Consider the following 15091-nt stretch of genomic DNA (forward strand, 5'->3'; position numbering starts at 1 on the left):
GGAGCCCCTAAAAGAATTTTTCAAATGAAATCAGAATTCTCCTATGAAATGTGGACTGCGGGATAACCTAATTGTTCTATACAACTCAACAGGAGACTTGGATAAGTCAAGATGGAAGCACAGGGTTAGATGTCCCAAGAAGACCTGAGAATGACTTACAGCTGTGGCCCCCACTGTGGCATAACCTTGTGTTCACCATTAGGTCTTGCTGGACCTCAGTCTTCTCATCTGTAAATCCATAGAGTAGACATGAAATCAACTAAAATTTGGGGGGAAACTCTGTCAAATACAGAGGGCTAAGCAAACATAAGCAATGAGTAGAATACCACCAAGACATGTGCTTGCTCTATTGCTGACATGTCCAGGGGACCTATCGCGGTGCTGCACAGAACCTGCGTCACCCAGCATCTGTGGGAATTTGGGGGAAAACTCTGTCAAATACAGAGGGCTAAGCAAACATAAGCAATGAGTAGAATACCACCAAGACACGTGCTTGCTCTATTGCTGACATGTCCAGGGGACCTATCGCGGTGCTGGGCACAGAACCTGCGTCACCCAGCATCTGTGGGAAGAATCTGCGTCAACCAGCATCTGATAAACTGGCTAAGTGGACACGTCAATGAAGTTCACCAAGTGTTTATCACACATCTGCTATGGATGCAGAGCTCTGTTACATGCTTCAAAGGACAAAGAAAAGATAGGGAAAAAAGAAAGGACTCTGCCAAAGAGGGCTCATGGGCATCCTGGAGGCTGGAGTTTGAGGGAGCTTGATAGCCAGGATTCAATGTCAGGTGGGTCTGCAGAAGCCCTGCCTGAGAAGAATTAGAGGAATTGGAAGCTTCTGAAGAAGATAGGATGTCGTTCTACATTATAATGCAGTTGGCCTTTCCCTTGGACTCTCTAAGGCCAAGGTGGAGAGGCTGTCAGGAGACAGATTTCTGCCCCAGAGAACTAGAAGTCTCAGCAGGGTGTCCCACCAGGGAGGGAGTGTCCTGGGGTCCCCATAAAGGAGCTGGGGATGCATAGCCTGGGGCCCTCTGCACTCATTTCTGCAAGGGCAGCTCCCCAGGGGTCAGGGGCCAGGCCTGCCCTGCTTCCCCTGCTTGCCTTGCCACCCCATGCCTGCATACTGATGGCACCAGGTGAGTACCTATTAAACAGGTGAAAGAATAAAGGAAGGACTCATTTTTGTAATTGTTCTGGGAAAAAGACTCATAACAGCTATGTTTTCAATTTCAAAAAGAAAAAAAATTATATCATTATTACAGAAACCTAATAGAAACAGAAGAGGAAAGGAATCTACACGTAGATGAAGGGAATAGTAGGTAATACATGAGAATAAGGCAAAGTTTCATCAAATGCAGTACTTGCAACATCCGACCTCAGCAGCTGGGGAAGCCTGGTGGAGACAGCGCAGATGGAGTCCTGATGGATCAAGAGGCCTGGGTGGAGCATCCTCCCCTCAGGTGAGAGACTTCCACCTGACCATCCCCATGAGGGCCATATTATGGGGCAAATGACAGGGTTGGAAGTTAAACATTTGTTGGCCTACATGCAGTTTGGAGCGAGTTGCATTTCTATGCAATCATAATTTTATAGTTTCAAGGAGCCTGGGCTGTGTGTGTCTGCCTTCCCGCTCCCAGTTTCCTTTCAGGGAGGTGGGGAGATAGGCAGCTCAGCCTGGATCAGGAGGGGATATGAGACCAGATTCGTAGCTCTTAGTGTCCAGAACAGAACTGGTGTCCCAGCCAGTTCTGACCTAAAAGCCAGATAATATATTTTAACCAGGTTCCCAAGGTCATTTACACGGCACAAGTCTCATAAACAACATTTCTTAGCCTGCTTGTGTGCATGCAAGTCCAGGTGGTTGGTTACACAAGACAAATCACAGAAATAGCCATCCATAGAGAACATTAAAATAAATTTTATTTGAGAATAAAGAGAACTCTCTCTGCAGGTGGGAAGCTGGATTGGAAAATCCCAGAGGCCTCATCCAACTCCAGGGTTTTCAGTTGCATTTCTTGGGCCTCTCTTTCTGCCCCAAATCTTCCATTCAAGCCCCGTGTGGGGCTCAGACCTGCCCGCCTCAGTCCCACCCTCTTCCCTCTCTGCTAGCCTGCACCCCATCTGCAGTCAAGGCCCAGCCTCCCTGGGAAGATATCCCTTTCAGCTTCGAAGGACTGAACTCTGAGTCCAGGTCGTTGGCACTAAGCTTGGCTTCCTCTTCTGCAAACATCACACATGGACAGGGGGTCAGGTGAGGTGGCCCTGAAAGCACCTTGCACCCAGTGCCTGCTTGTGGAAACAGCCCAACTGGTGCTGACCAGGACGATGGTCAACAGGTGCTTGGTCCTCGCCACCTCCGCAAAACTTCTGTGGTATTCATGGCTCACCCAGTTTTCTGAAGCAACAGGTGCTTGGTCCTCACCACCTCCGCAGAACTTCTGTGGTATTCATGGCTCACCCAGTTTTCTGAAGCAACAGGTGCTTGGTCCTCGCCACCTCCGCAGAACTTCTGTGGTATTCATGGCTCACCCAGTTTTCTGAAGCTCCGAATCATCTGAAGAGAAGTAAGCACCCCTGCCCTCCTCACCTGTCCCCTTTGCTCTCTGGTTCTGAGCAAGTGAAGATATTGAGGGACCCAAAAGTAGCCTGTTCCCCAAACAGCAGAGCTGGATGCTTCATCTACCAAGGCGCAGTCAACACCAAGAGCCACAGGCAACTCTCCTTCCTGGGGAAAGAAGATAGAGCTGAGCCAAGCCTTCCCTGCCTCTAAATTCAAATGTCATCATGTTTCCTGTGGTGGGGAGAGGATGGAACATGGGTGTTCATACCGAGTGACCTTCAGGAGAAGGCGGGTGAGTGGCAGGGACAGGGCTGGGTAGGGAGTGGGCCCTCTATCTGGTACGTGGCCAGCCACCTCTCACTGTGGACTTAGAATTTCTTCTGGAGTGATTGAAGCGAACCAAGAACTTCCTTACCGGGTGGAACAAGCCAAGTGCTGGCAATGTTGGTAGAAGAAAGTCAACAGGAAGAGGTCTAAGAAGATGATGGTTCTCGGGCAGAAAACAGTAGTTTGGGGTATATGGCCGGGGAGTATGGAGTTCAGCAGCAGCTTCACTCCTCTAGGAATGGACCCCACAGCGTGCTCCATGTGCAAGCGACCAACCACGGGAGCCTGTCCACTGGGTGCTCTGGTCAGTGGACCATTTTGTCATCAACTGGGAGATTAAGATTTAAAGAAAGTTCTGATGGGGGTTAATTTATGTAAGGATGCACACGACCATATATGATTTTGGTGGAAACAGGACTCACAGGCCTCTATGTGGGCTGTGGAAGGGCATGTGGTGACTCTGGGAGATCCTGGTCAGACTCTTCCCATGTCAGGGATTCTTGGGCTGGTTTTGGTATCAAGAACCTCAAGTCCTGCAGGTTGTGGCTTCCCGTTGCCCGTGTGTTGATTAAACTAACTAATCCATCCAATGTGTTTGGTGTCTCCTGTGATCCAGCGTTACCACAAGAGCTGGCACCAAATCTGATGCCTTCTGTCCTCCAGGATGGCTGTGTTATCTCAGACGCATTTCTACTAGAGGGTGTTGTGTGCGACACCACAGGTTCCTACGTAAAGAAGATTCTTTCATGCACTATTAGAAAACACTCAGGGAGATTCACAGCACATTGAAGTCTCCGAGAAATCCTGCAGTGTAGAACCACTTAAACTCTGTTAACATTGCATTTCCCAAACCTATTTTTAATGTAGAAACAAAAATTGTTTTCTTTCAAAGAACACCTGTTAACATTCTTCAGGACCGGGATTCCTTAGAGCTCTGGGAGATGCTGGTCTGTGATGGCTCAGCATATAGACCCAGCACACAGCGCAGCTGCAAATTGCTTTCTGGCCCATTCTATCATACTGATAGGGGGTCTTTATAGGAGCCCACTAGGTGGGCAGGGGTGGTCTTGTTACCCCCACATTGTAGACGAGAAAACAGAGATGTCAAGGGACTTGGCAAAAGCCACAGGGAGGGTGAAGTGCAAAGCTGGGCTCCACCCCAGAGTGTAGACTATCCACTGAGTACTTGCTTCTCCTCCACTCTCCTACCATCTGAAGGAAAGGTGTGCACCGAGCTTCCACTGACCACAAGGATGACATGGTGTCCAAATGTACGGACAGAACCTGAGGAGGTTTCCCAGAGGTCCACAGGGGCTTGCTCTGTCTTGGCTCTTCCTAGGAGGGGCAAGAGATTTCTGGAGCTTCTTTCAGGCCACTCAAAGTGCTCAGCTCACAGGAAAACCTGACCTCAAACAAGAATACTCCGTGATCTTCCAGATTCTCAATGTCACAGAAACTAAAACAGAAACATTTTGGAGGGAAAACAACCAAACAACCAAAACAACAACAAACCAAAGAGAAGACAGCTTAGGAATATAGGAGCATGGGCAAGAGAAGCAAACAAACAAAAAACCATCCGAAGCTATGAGAGGCCAAGAAGTTTTTTTGCAGGAGAGGTCAGGTCAACCTCAGCCTTGAGCGTGTGAAAGGAAGTGATTGGCAGAGCAGCAGAGAGCACACATTTCCTTCAATTGCACCTACCTTCTGGTCACCAGCTCCCAGGTACAAGGTCTCCGGGGCATGGAGACTGAGCTCAGACCTTGCAGGTCCTTTCCGTAACATTTTCCCAGTGGGTTAGTGGAAGGGCCCAGATGGCCAGCCCTGCCTGCCTCTGGCTTACTGGTGGTCCACTGTACCTCTGAATCCCCTCTGTCCACAGCACACTGCTCTCCTGGGAAGCTCAAAAATCTACAGAAGCAAGCCTTTACCAACATGACTTTCCCCCTCCTGGACGGCTCACAAGAAGGGCCAGAGTGAACTCGTGGAAGCTGTTAGCTGGGGAGGTAGTGGGCTTCTCAAGATGTGCAGAAAACAGAAAAGTGGAGTCTAGCCTCAGCATTGGCCTCCAACTCAAGTCCAGAATTAAACCAGAAATGGAGCAAACCCTCCCTCGTGGTGGCCATGAGCACGTACCTCGCACACCTCCAGCTGCGTGGTGTGGAATTGACCAAGGCCCCGCTGCCGGGCTCTGAAGTCAGCGCTGTGCTTGTCCCAAGGCCACATGTCCCATGGTCCCCATCTGTCCCTGTCCCAGCACAGTGGGGATGCTGATGCAGGCCCACTCCTGGGACACCTTCCTCTTCTGCTGGCTGACTTTAGGGCTAGGACTTCCCAATGCTACGCCAAACATCCCTCAGTCTGTGTGATGGCCAGCACGCTTCTGCCATCCTGTCCCACTCCACGTGGGGCCTGACAGCCCTCCCCGCCTCTCCTGGCCCTCACCCATGTCTCCTCATGGTGCTTCCCCTAACAAACTCTGACCAGTATAAAACCTCCTTAGTGTCTGCTTCTCAGGGATCTGGACTAGCATTACCCGTATATTTAGATTAGCCTGAAAACAGGCCCCAGGCCCTACGAGGCCATTTCCATGAGGCTCTGGGCTGGCACTCTGGTCCATCTCACCATTTTATGTGTTTCATTTTGTTCCTTTTTATTCTTTGGCATAAACACCAAAAATCTAGTGTAAAAATTAGCAAATTAATAGGATGGTGAAGAAAAAGGTTTGCAAGGACTTAGAAATGATGCACAAAACACAGTTGTCTCCCCTGGGTATGGGATACAACACACTTGAAAATAAGCAGGAGCGAACGTACCTAATGTCAGTGGAGTAGAATAAATGAAGTCCTTTCTTCTGTGTTACCTTACACTCTGAGATGGGCCCTTGGAAATGCAAGAAAGGAGAGAGAGAGAAGGGGGAACTGGGAGGGGAAGGGGGAGAAAAAGACAAGAGAAACAATCTGTAAGGGATGGTAGCTAATAGAACCTTAAGCTCATTTTTCTTCAAATAACAGCCAGCAATGTTTCTCCCATTCAAGAAAATTTCATTTCTGGCTTTGTTCATGACTCAGGAATATGGTGAGGAGTATGGGAGGCTCCCATGAACCCCAGTGACTGGAAAGCTACCCAGAAGTGAGATCTCTGGCTGGAGAGGACTGATGGTTCATTTTCACAAAACAAGGTTAATCTGGATACTTTTTAAACGTGCCAAACTTCTGTTTTGCACAGTGTGAATGCTGAACGAATTAAAAAATGTGCCAAAGTCTCTTGGGGAGGCGGGTATAAAAGAGCCAGTGTAGGGGTGTTCTGAATACAAGAGGACATAGGGGACTCACAGCTACCAGGAGTGACAGAGGGTGGGGGCTGTTGTCCATAGTGGGGAAGTTGCAGGAGGGGGGGAAGGGCAGAGAAACGGTGGTTGAATGATAAAAACAGCTTTCTCTGAGCACTTGTGTCACGCTAGGGCCTCTGCTAAGGGCTTTACGTGGTTCATCTTGAGTAAACACCTCTCCGTGAGCCTGTAAGTGTGTTTGTTATTACCATTTGCAGAGGAGGAACTGAAGCGAGTTGGTTAAGCAATGAGCCCAAGATCACACAGCCAGAACACAGTAGGGCTGGGCCTGGATTCCCCAGCCACCAGATCCCAGCCAAGCCCCCCCACACACACTCCCCACCACCCTGCCCTGCTGCCTCCCTAGAGCTCTGGGTAGGCAGAGGGCGGGGCTAGGGCTGGTTGGGGGGATGTGCAGCTGGCCTGGACCCCATCCAGCTCCAGGAGCCCATGCGCAAGATCCAGCAGCTGACTTCTATATCAGAACATCTGTGCTTTAATTCTCCATTTCTTAAAAGACAATGGGGGACACCTGGGTGGCTCAGTGGTTGAGCATCTGCCTTTGGCGAAGGTTGTAAACCTAAGGTCCTGGGATAGAGTCCCACATTGCGCTCCCTGCATGGAGCCTGCTTCTCCCTCTGCCTGTGTCTCTGTCTCTCTCTCTCTCTGTGTCTCTCATGAATAAATAAATAAAATCTTAAAAAGAAAAAAAGGCAATTGGAAGAAAACAAGCATTCTGCACATTGGGTGGAGGGGTGACTTTGCCTGAGGTCACTCCTGCCAGTTACCTCCCAGCCTGTCCTGCTTTCTCATTCCCTTGCTTGCTGGTGGTTTTTGAGAGCACTCAGAACAAACTGAGGGTTGACGGGCGGGGGGCGGGGGGCGGATGGGCTAGATGGAGGCTGGGTATTGAGGAGGGCACTTGTTGGGATCAGCACTGGGTGTTGTACGTAAGCAATGAATCCCTGAATTCTACTCCTGAAACCAGTATTGCACTGGCTGTTCACAAACTAAAATTTAAATTAAAACAATAAAAATAGCGGAGGATCCATGTGGATCCTCACCTCAGGGTTTGGAAACCTGAGAGAAAATAGGAAGTTTACCATAGATGACAGTTGTTTTTTGGCATCAACTTATTAAGATACAATTTTTGGACAGTATACTGCATCCATTTAATAAATTTCGATGCTCATATGTATCTGGGAAACACCTGCCACCCCGTCAAGACATGGAACATTTGCATCCGCCCCCCCCAAGAGATTCCTTGAGCTCCTTTGCTGTCCGTCCCTCCCTCTGCCCCCAACTCCAGGCAACCACATCTTTCCAGTTCTTGAGATCAGTTTCTCTGCCGCCCACTGCCTGAGCATTAAGCCAATACTACATATTTTAGGTTTTTGTACAGCACCACTTCAAGGTACCCATTTCTACATCAGTTAGGAAAATGCTAGTTACTCACAAACTACAAAATGCACAATGAGCTTAAACATGCATTTCTTGATCATGTATAGCTTGTCAAGATCACTGATCGGTGGCAGTCTGCCTCCAATCCTTATTTCAGGGAGTGAGGCACCTTATGTATGGTGAGTCTGATATCGCTAAAGATCAAAATGTATACAGCTGCCTCACCCAAGAGGTAGGAGAAAGAGTATGAAAGTGTTTTGTGAGCAGGCCCAGAAATTGCTCACGTCATATTTGTACCAATTCCACAGGCTAGAACTCTGATTATGACCACACAAAAATGCAAGAGAGGCTCGACAGGTAGTCTCTTGGTGTACCCAGCAATTATTAACATTCGCAGGTATGCATAGAGCTCTCGGAAGCTGAAAAGATAGCTAGGAAGTGGAAGGAGCAAGAAACACTGCCATATGATGTCACAGCAACAACCACAAAATAACACACAATGAGAACAATGATCATCTTTTGAACAGTCTCATGCCAAAGGTTTACCATGGCTTGTCAGGTTATCATCACGATTTATAGGTGTCCAAATTACAGGTGATGATGAAAGCAATGTGAGATTACATGACCCACCGCGGCCGCACAGCCATCCAACATGCCTCGATCCTTCTGGACTCCTAAATGCTCTGCTGTTAGCATGGAGAAGAACAAATTGACAGCATTTTCACACTCCCATGGGAGCTATTGAATAGCAGAAGATTTCAAAATAACCCAAACCATCAAGATTACCAAGATTCCATTGTTGTTCAAAGATTCTAGAAGGATTCTAGACTCTAGAAAAAGCTTCCCACAACTTAGACCCCAGAGCAGATGGTCAAGAAGACGAATGCACCACCGATCGATCCAAGGGTGTGGTCAACTCAACCCAAGAGGTGGCGAGAGTTATTCTCTCCTTATAGTCTTCTCTGCACTCTCTCTGCATTCTAAGGAGAATGAATCACAAAGAAAGTTCTTAATGAGATGATGGGGGCGAGGAGGGCACAAATTTTTTTAATTTGACAGAGGAGAAATTTCTGTAGGTAAGAGAAGGATTGAGTGGCATGGGGAGGGTGTGTGACATGAGGTCTGGGAAGAGAGATGTGACTGTCACCAGGCTGTGCAGGGCCAAAAGGGAATACACTCAGCAATGGGACAGCAAATGAGAAAGAGTTTGGGAAAAAGAAGGTAGAAAGTACATAAGGGATGGATTGCTGAGCAGTGTGGGATATAACCATCCTCTATCAGTCAGAGTTTGGCCATGAAAAAAGGCTTCTGTAGGTAACTTTGGCCAGAAAGGGAATTAATATAGGATTTCAACTCCTTTGCAACCAGAAAAAATTTCCCAATAGTGCCCACTGAACATTTAGTGCCCACTGAACATTTCCCAATATAAACCACATCCAGGGCCTCAAATTTTTTTCAAAAGCTGGGAATTCTACAGAATTCCCATTCTCAGACCAAAATGGAATCAGCTAAAAATGAATCACAGAGAGATAACAGGAACGTTTCTAAATACTTGAATTTAAAAACACACTTCGAAACAAATAATCCATGAGTCAACAAGGAAGTCTCAAAGGAAATTTTTTAAAAATACATAGAACTAGGTGAAAACAAAAATATAACCAGTCAACATCAGTGGGAGGTAGCTAAGGTGGCTCTGAGAAGCCAACAGACAACACGAAATGGTTATGTTAGAAGAGTGTCAAATCAGTAATCTATTTCCTTCTCAAGAAACTAGAAAAAGGGCAAAATAAACCCAAGTAAGCAGGAAGAAGTACAAATCAATAAAACTGAAAACAGAAACAACACACAAAATCAATGCAACAAAAATCTGTTTTTCCCCCCAAAATCATTAAAAATGGTGAACCTCTAGCAAGACATAAAAGAGAGAAACAGAGACAGAGAGAGAAAGCAACCAATCACCAATCCATGTCAGGATTGAAGCAGGCAATATCACTACAGATTCTTCAGCCAAAAAAGGGGTCATGAGAAAATACTATGAACAACATCATGCTCATAAATGGAAAATCTTACAAGAAATGAGCCCATTTGCAGAATAGTAACACAGAGAAAGCATTTGACAAGATAGTTGACTATTCATGGTAAACAGTCTCAGTGAACTATGAATATTAACTTCCTTGACGTGATAAACGGCAACTACAGAGAGCCAGTGACTGCATCAAATTTGCGGGTGAGAGACTGAGTGCTTCCTCTAGGATCAGGAAGGAGGCAAGATGTCCATTCTCACCACTCCTCCCGAACCATAGATCCTAGACAGCGATAAGGAAGAAAAGGAAATGAGAGACATGCCAATTGAAAAGGAGGAGATAAAATTGAGTCCCTGTTGGAGGATGACACAGTCATCTGTGGAGAAAATCCTGAAGAATCTACAAAAGAACTCAGAACTAATAACTGAATTTAGCTAGGTTGCCAAGGGAAAGAAAAACCCAATGAAGAAAAATCAATCACATTTTTATATATTAATGAACCCTTGGAAACCAAAATTGAAAACACAATTACACTTACAATTGCTCCTAAAGGCTTTTAGATTATACTTAAGTATCATTCTAACAATACATTTGCAGAACTCAATGCTGGAAACTGCAAAATGCTGGCGAAATAAGCCAAAGACCAAAATAAAAGGAGAGAGACAGACTATGTTCATGGGTTGGGAAACTCAACATAGTAAAGAGGTCAGTTCTCCCCCCAATTGATCTATATACATAAAACAATTTAGATTAAAATCCTGCCAAGGTCTTTTTGTAGAAAAAGACATAGACAAGATGATTATTCTTACATTTGTATGGAAAGTCACAAGACTTCAAATCTCTAAAAACAAGTTTTGAAAACAAGGGCAAACGAGAGGAGTCACTTTATCTAATTTCAGGATTTGGAATTTGAGATGTCGTACGTACAGAGCTACAAGAATCCAGGCAGTGTGGTTTTGGCAGAAGGACAGACAGATAAATCAATGGAACAAAACACAAAATGTAGAACTGGACTCACAAAGATGTCCAACTGCTTTTTGACAAAGGCACCATGACAGCCCTTCCAACAAATGGTGCTAAAGCCAGTGGATATCCATGGGCACCAAGAAAATATAAGCCTCAGCCTCAATCTCACATCTCACACAAAAATTAACTCAAATCAATCACAGCCTTATTTGTAAATGTAAAACTGGAAGACTCCAGAAGATGACAAAGGAGCAATCTTTGGCATCTGGGCCAAGGTCAAGCATTCCTACACTTGACACCCAAAGTGCCATCCATAAAAAGAAAAACGGATAAATTAGCTTTCATCCAAATGAAAACCTTTCCTCTGTGACTCTATTCAGCAGATGGAAATACACGCTACAGACTCAGAGAAAATATTTGTAAACAACATATCCAGCAAAATATTTGTATCTAAAAGGTACAGCACTCTTAAAACTCAAAAAGCAAAAATTCCAGTTAGAAAACGGGTAAAGACATAAATGGGCACTTCCCTGGCAAGACATACAGAAGGCAAGTAAGCACATGAACACCTCTTCAGTATCATAGGACATTAGAAAAATGTAAATGAAAACTACCACGAGATAATACCACACACCTGTCAGAATGCCTGAAACAAAAGTGACAAAATCAAATGCTGGGTCACTCACACATTGCTGGTGTAGTTCTAAAATAATACAGCTACTCTGGAAAGGAGTTTGGCGGTTTCTTACAAAACTAGAACACTTGCTTACAGTATAACCCAGAAGTCACGTTCTGGGCAACTTATCTCAATTTAAAAAAAAAAAAAAATCAAAGATTGTCAAGTTGAAATGCAGGATGCATCTAGTAAAATGCCTGAAGCACACTAATCTTAGAATTTTGCAGGTGTGTATACACCAATCAGGACGTTGCCAGAAGCCAGAACATTCCCTGACTGGGTAACTTCCAGTTAGTACCCAGGGAGGTAGTTACTATTTTATTTCCATCTCCACGGATTAGTTTTGACTGTTCTTGAACTCAATAGAAATGGAGTAGTATACAATAACAACAGATTATTCTTTTATATTTTTGTGTAGCGTTTCATCATATGAATATATCACAATTTACCCATTTTAGGGGATCCCTGGGTGGCTCGGTGGTTTAGTGCCTGCCTTTGGCCCAGGGCATGATCCTGGAGTCCCGGGATCAAGTCCCACATCGGGCTTCTTGCATGGAGCCTGCTTCTCCCTCTGCCTGTGTCTCTGCTTCTCTCTCTGTGCCTCTCATGAATAAATAAATAAAATCTAAAAAAAAAAATTTACCCATTTTATCGTTGAACAGGAATTTGGGATTTTCAGTTTGGGACTATTCTGAATAAAGCTACTAGCAACAGTCTTGTGCTTATCTTTTGGATTCATATGTAGTTCTTTCTCTTGGGTGTATAGCTTGCAGTAGCATTTTCGGGTCATAAAGAAACCATATGTTTTACTTCACATACTGCTAAATGGTCTCCTCAGTGGTTGTGTCGATTTATACTTTCGCCAGCGTGTGTGAGAGCTCCGGTTGACCCCACATTCTCGCCAACACCTGGTACTGACTGCTCCTAGGAATCCTTCCCTCCTTCCCTCCCTCTCTCTCTTCTTCTCTCCTTCCCTCCTTCCCTCCTTCCTTTCTTCTTCCCTTAGTCATCCTAGTGGGTATGTGCTGCTATCTCTAATCTATTTGTCTAAAACTGTGGTTTTAATTTGCATTTCTCAAATGAGCAGTGGTATCAAGTACATTTTCATATATGTGTTGGTTAACTGGATATCCTCTTCTGTGAAGTCTTTGGCCTATCTAAAAGAAAATTAGGTTATCATGTCCAAATTGACTGCTAGGAGTTTTTAATCTATTCTGTCTACGAGTCCCTCATCCAGGGGGGGTACCTCGGGCTGTTTCTGGCTATGGGCACTCCTGCCCTTTCTACCCAGCTCCTGGCAACCCCCTGACGCTCATTCTAGTTGCAACAATGCCCAGGTTGAAGCTTCTGGACCCTGCGAGAGACACCAGCCATTCTCCCATACTTCTACCAGGGTCTCAGCCCTGGGCCAGCCCCTGCCTGGCCAGATTCTGGACCAGCCACAGGACACAAGTCTCTCCCACTTGTTGCTTCTCCCCTCAATTCTTCCTCAGGAGCAAGAAGATTTCTCACTCCCAGAACTGGGGCCAAATAAAAAGGGACAAGGAATTTATTTAAGCAGATGCCTGACAATGTTACTCTGGACCAAAGATGTCAAACTCCACCCTCACCTGTGGTCATGCACACATAAAAGCCTCAACCTTAATGTGCAGGTCTGGATCTTGGCACCTCTTGTGCTGCAATTTAGTGCTAGGCACCATGGAAAACCCACGCAGAAGGACAGGGCATGGGGCCAGCTACTGAGAAGCTTTCAACCTAGTTGTAAAAAAAAGATGTAACACAGGCTCCATGAAATAATAAGATAGTGTGTGTTAGTCAATACATAAATAAGCTCAGAATCCAAGTTTTAAAACAACGCGTGCACAACCATAAGTGCTAATTTGGGCTGAGGCTGGAGGGGAAGTTTTTCGGGCACTTCCTTGAGATACTCTCTCCTTCCCCTTTTTGGCATGGAGGTGGGGGGGAAGGGAGTTCTTGGATAGTTTTTTTATACTCAGGAGGCACTCCACCCATGTTTGCTGCTTTGATTGAAGCTTGGGTTGAAGAAATAGAGAGCCACATAATTCCCACCAGCTGAACCAAGTGCCAGGCACGTAGTAAATCACATTTAATTCTTGCAATATTCTGAAGGAAGAGATATCAACATCCCCATTGTATAGATGGGGAGACTGAGGTTCAGACAAGTGGTAAAGAATATGACCCAAGATCATACAATTGGCATCTGATGGAGCCATAATTGGAACTGAAGGCTGGCATGCTGGGGTGCTCACTGCTTGCTGGGAGATGCTTAGACAGTGAGGCAAGGCAGGGGCAGTGTACAGTAGGAAAGTAGAACCCAAGCCCTGCAGAGCCAGTTCTCTGATGCAGCCCCAGGAAGCAAAGGGGCACCCTGGCTCTCTGCTGGCCTGGTGGCACCCTTCAAGGAGACAGCTTAAGGCTGTCTGGGTGGCTGGGCAGCAGCAAGAGAGAGACAAATGAGATAAGAGACAGCTACACAGCCAGGTGGGCAGCCCTTTTCCCTGTCACAACCCAGACTGGAGTGCTGCCTCACGTGCCCAACTGGGCTGGAAATCATCTGTCCCTGTAACGCCTCCATTTCTTTTCCTCTACCCTGCCCACCCAGGAATTCCGGAGACCACACTTTAGGGCCATGGCTAGGGAGCAGGGAGGCCACGTTGATGGGGATCCATGGTAGTGGTGTGGCATGGGATCCTGCTTCTTCTGACCTCACCGTTCTGAAATAGGTATCCTACTGCCTGGACCTTAAGAAGATATTCAATGTCAGGCCCTGGAGGAAGCCTGTGCCAGGGTCCGACTTACCCTCCAAAGGACTGGGTCATGGTGGGCCCTTCTAGCCAGAGCCATTGTCCTCTCTACATTTCAGTTTTTGTTTTTGTTTTTTTAAGATTTTATTTATTCATGAGAGACACACAGAAAGAGGCAGAGACACAGGCATAGGGAGAAGCAGGCTCCCTGTGGGGAGCCCAATGGGGTACTCGATCCCAGGACCCCAGGATCATGACCTGAGCCAAAGGCAGACACTCAACCACTGAGCCACCCAGGCACCCTCCTCTCTACTCCTGTGTAACTCTGGAGAGGGCAGTCCCTTGGCTCTATCTCTGTCTCCCCTGGTAATTTCTTTAGACCCCCCAGTAGGCCATACTGACAGACTTCCCTCCTTGAGCTTCGAGGATTAGAGGTCTTTGTCCCTTCTCCCAGGACAGTCCCTCCCCGGTACTCTCTGTCACTAAAACTCATGAGAAATGGAAGCCCAGGGTAGAGAGGTGTAACTGGCTTCAAGTTCATCCAACCCGGAAGGCTCCCCAACAGCCATCTTTGTAAAGGCCTTTGAAGGGGCTCTGAGTCCTCTTTGCAGAGATCTCATGAAACAGGCACACCTGGAAGCATCAGAAAGAGGACAAGAGGGCAGACCGGGTGGCTCAGCGGTTTAGTGCCACCTTTAGCCCAGGGCGTGATCCTGGAGACTCGATCCATGGATCGAGTCCCACATCGGGCTCCCTGCATGGAGCCTGCTTCTTCCTCTGCCTGTGTCTATGCTTTTCTCTCTCTCTGTGTCTTTCATGAATAAAGAAATAAAATCTTAAAAAAAGAAAGAAAGAAAGAAAGAGAAAAAGAAAGAAAGAAAGAAAGAAAGAAAGAAAGAAAGAAAGAAAGAAAAAGAGAAAGAAGAAAGAAAGAAAGAAAGAAAGAAAGAAAGAAAGAAAGAAAGAAAGAGAAAGAAAGAGGACAAGAGACTCAAAATGAGAATTAAAGATGAGAAAGTAGCACTGTCTGGACAGCAG

Source organism: Vulpes vulpes, chromosome 9 (genome assembly GCF_048418805.1).
Source record: "Vulpes vulpes isolate BD-2025 chromosome 9, VulVul3, whole genome shotgun sequence".
NCBI classification, from domain to species: Eukaryota; Metazoa; Chordata; class Mammalia; order Carnivora; family Canidae; genus Vulpes; species Vulpes vulpes.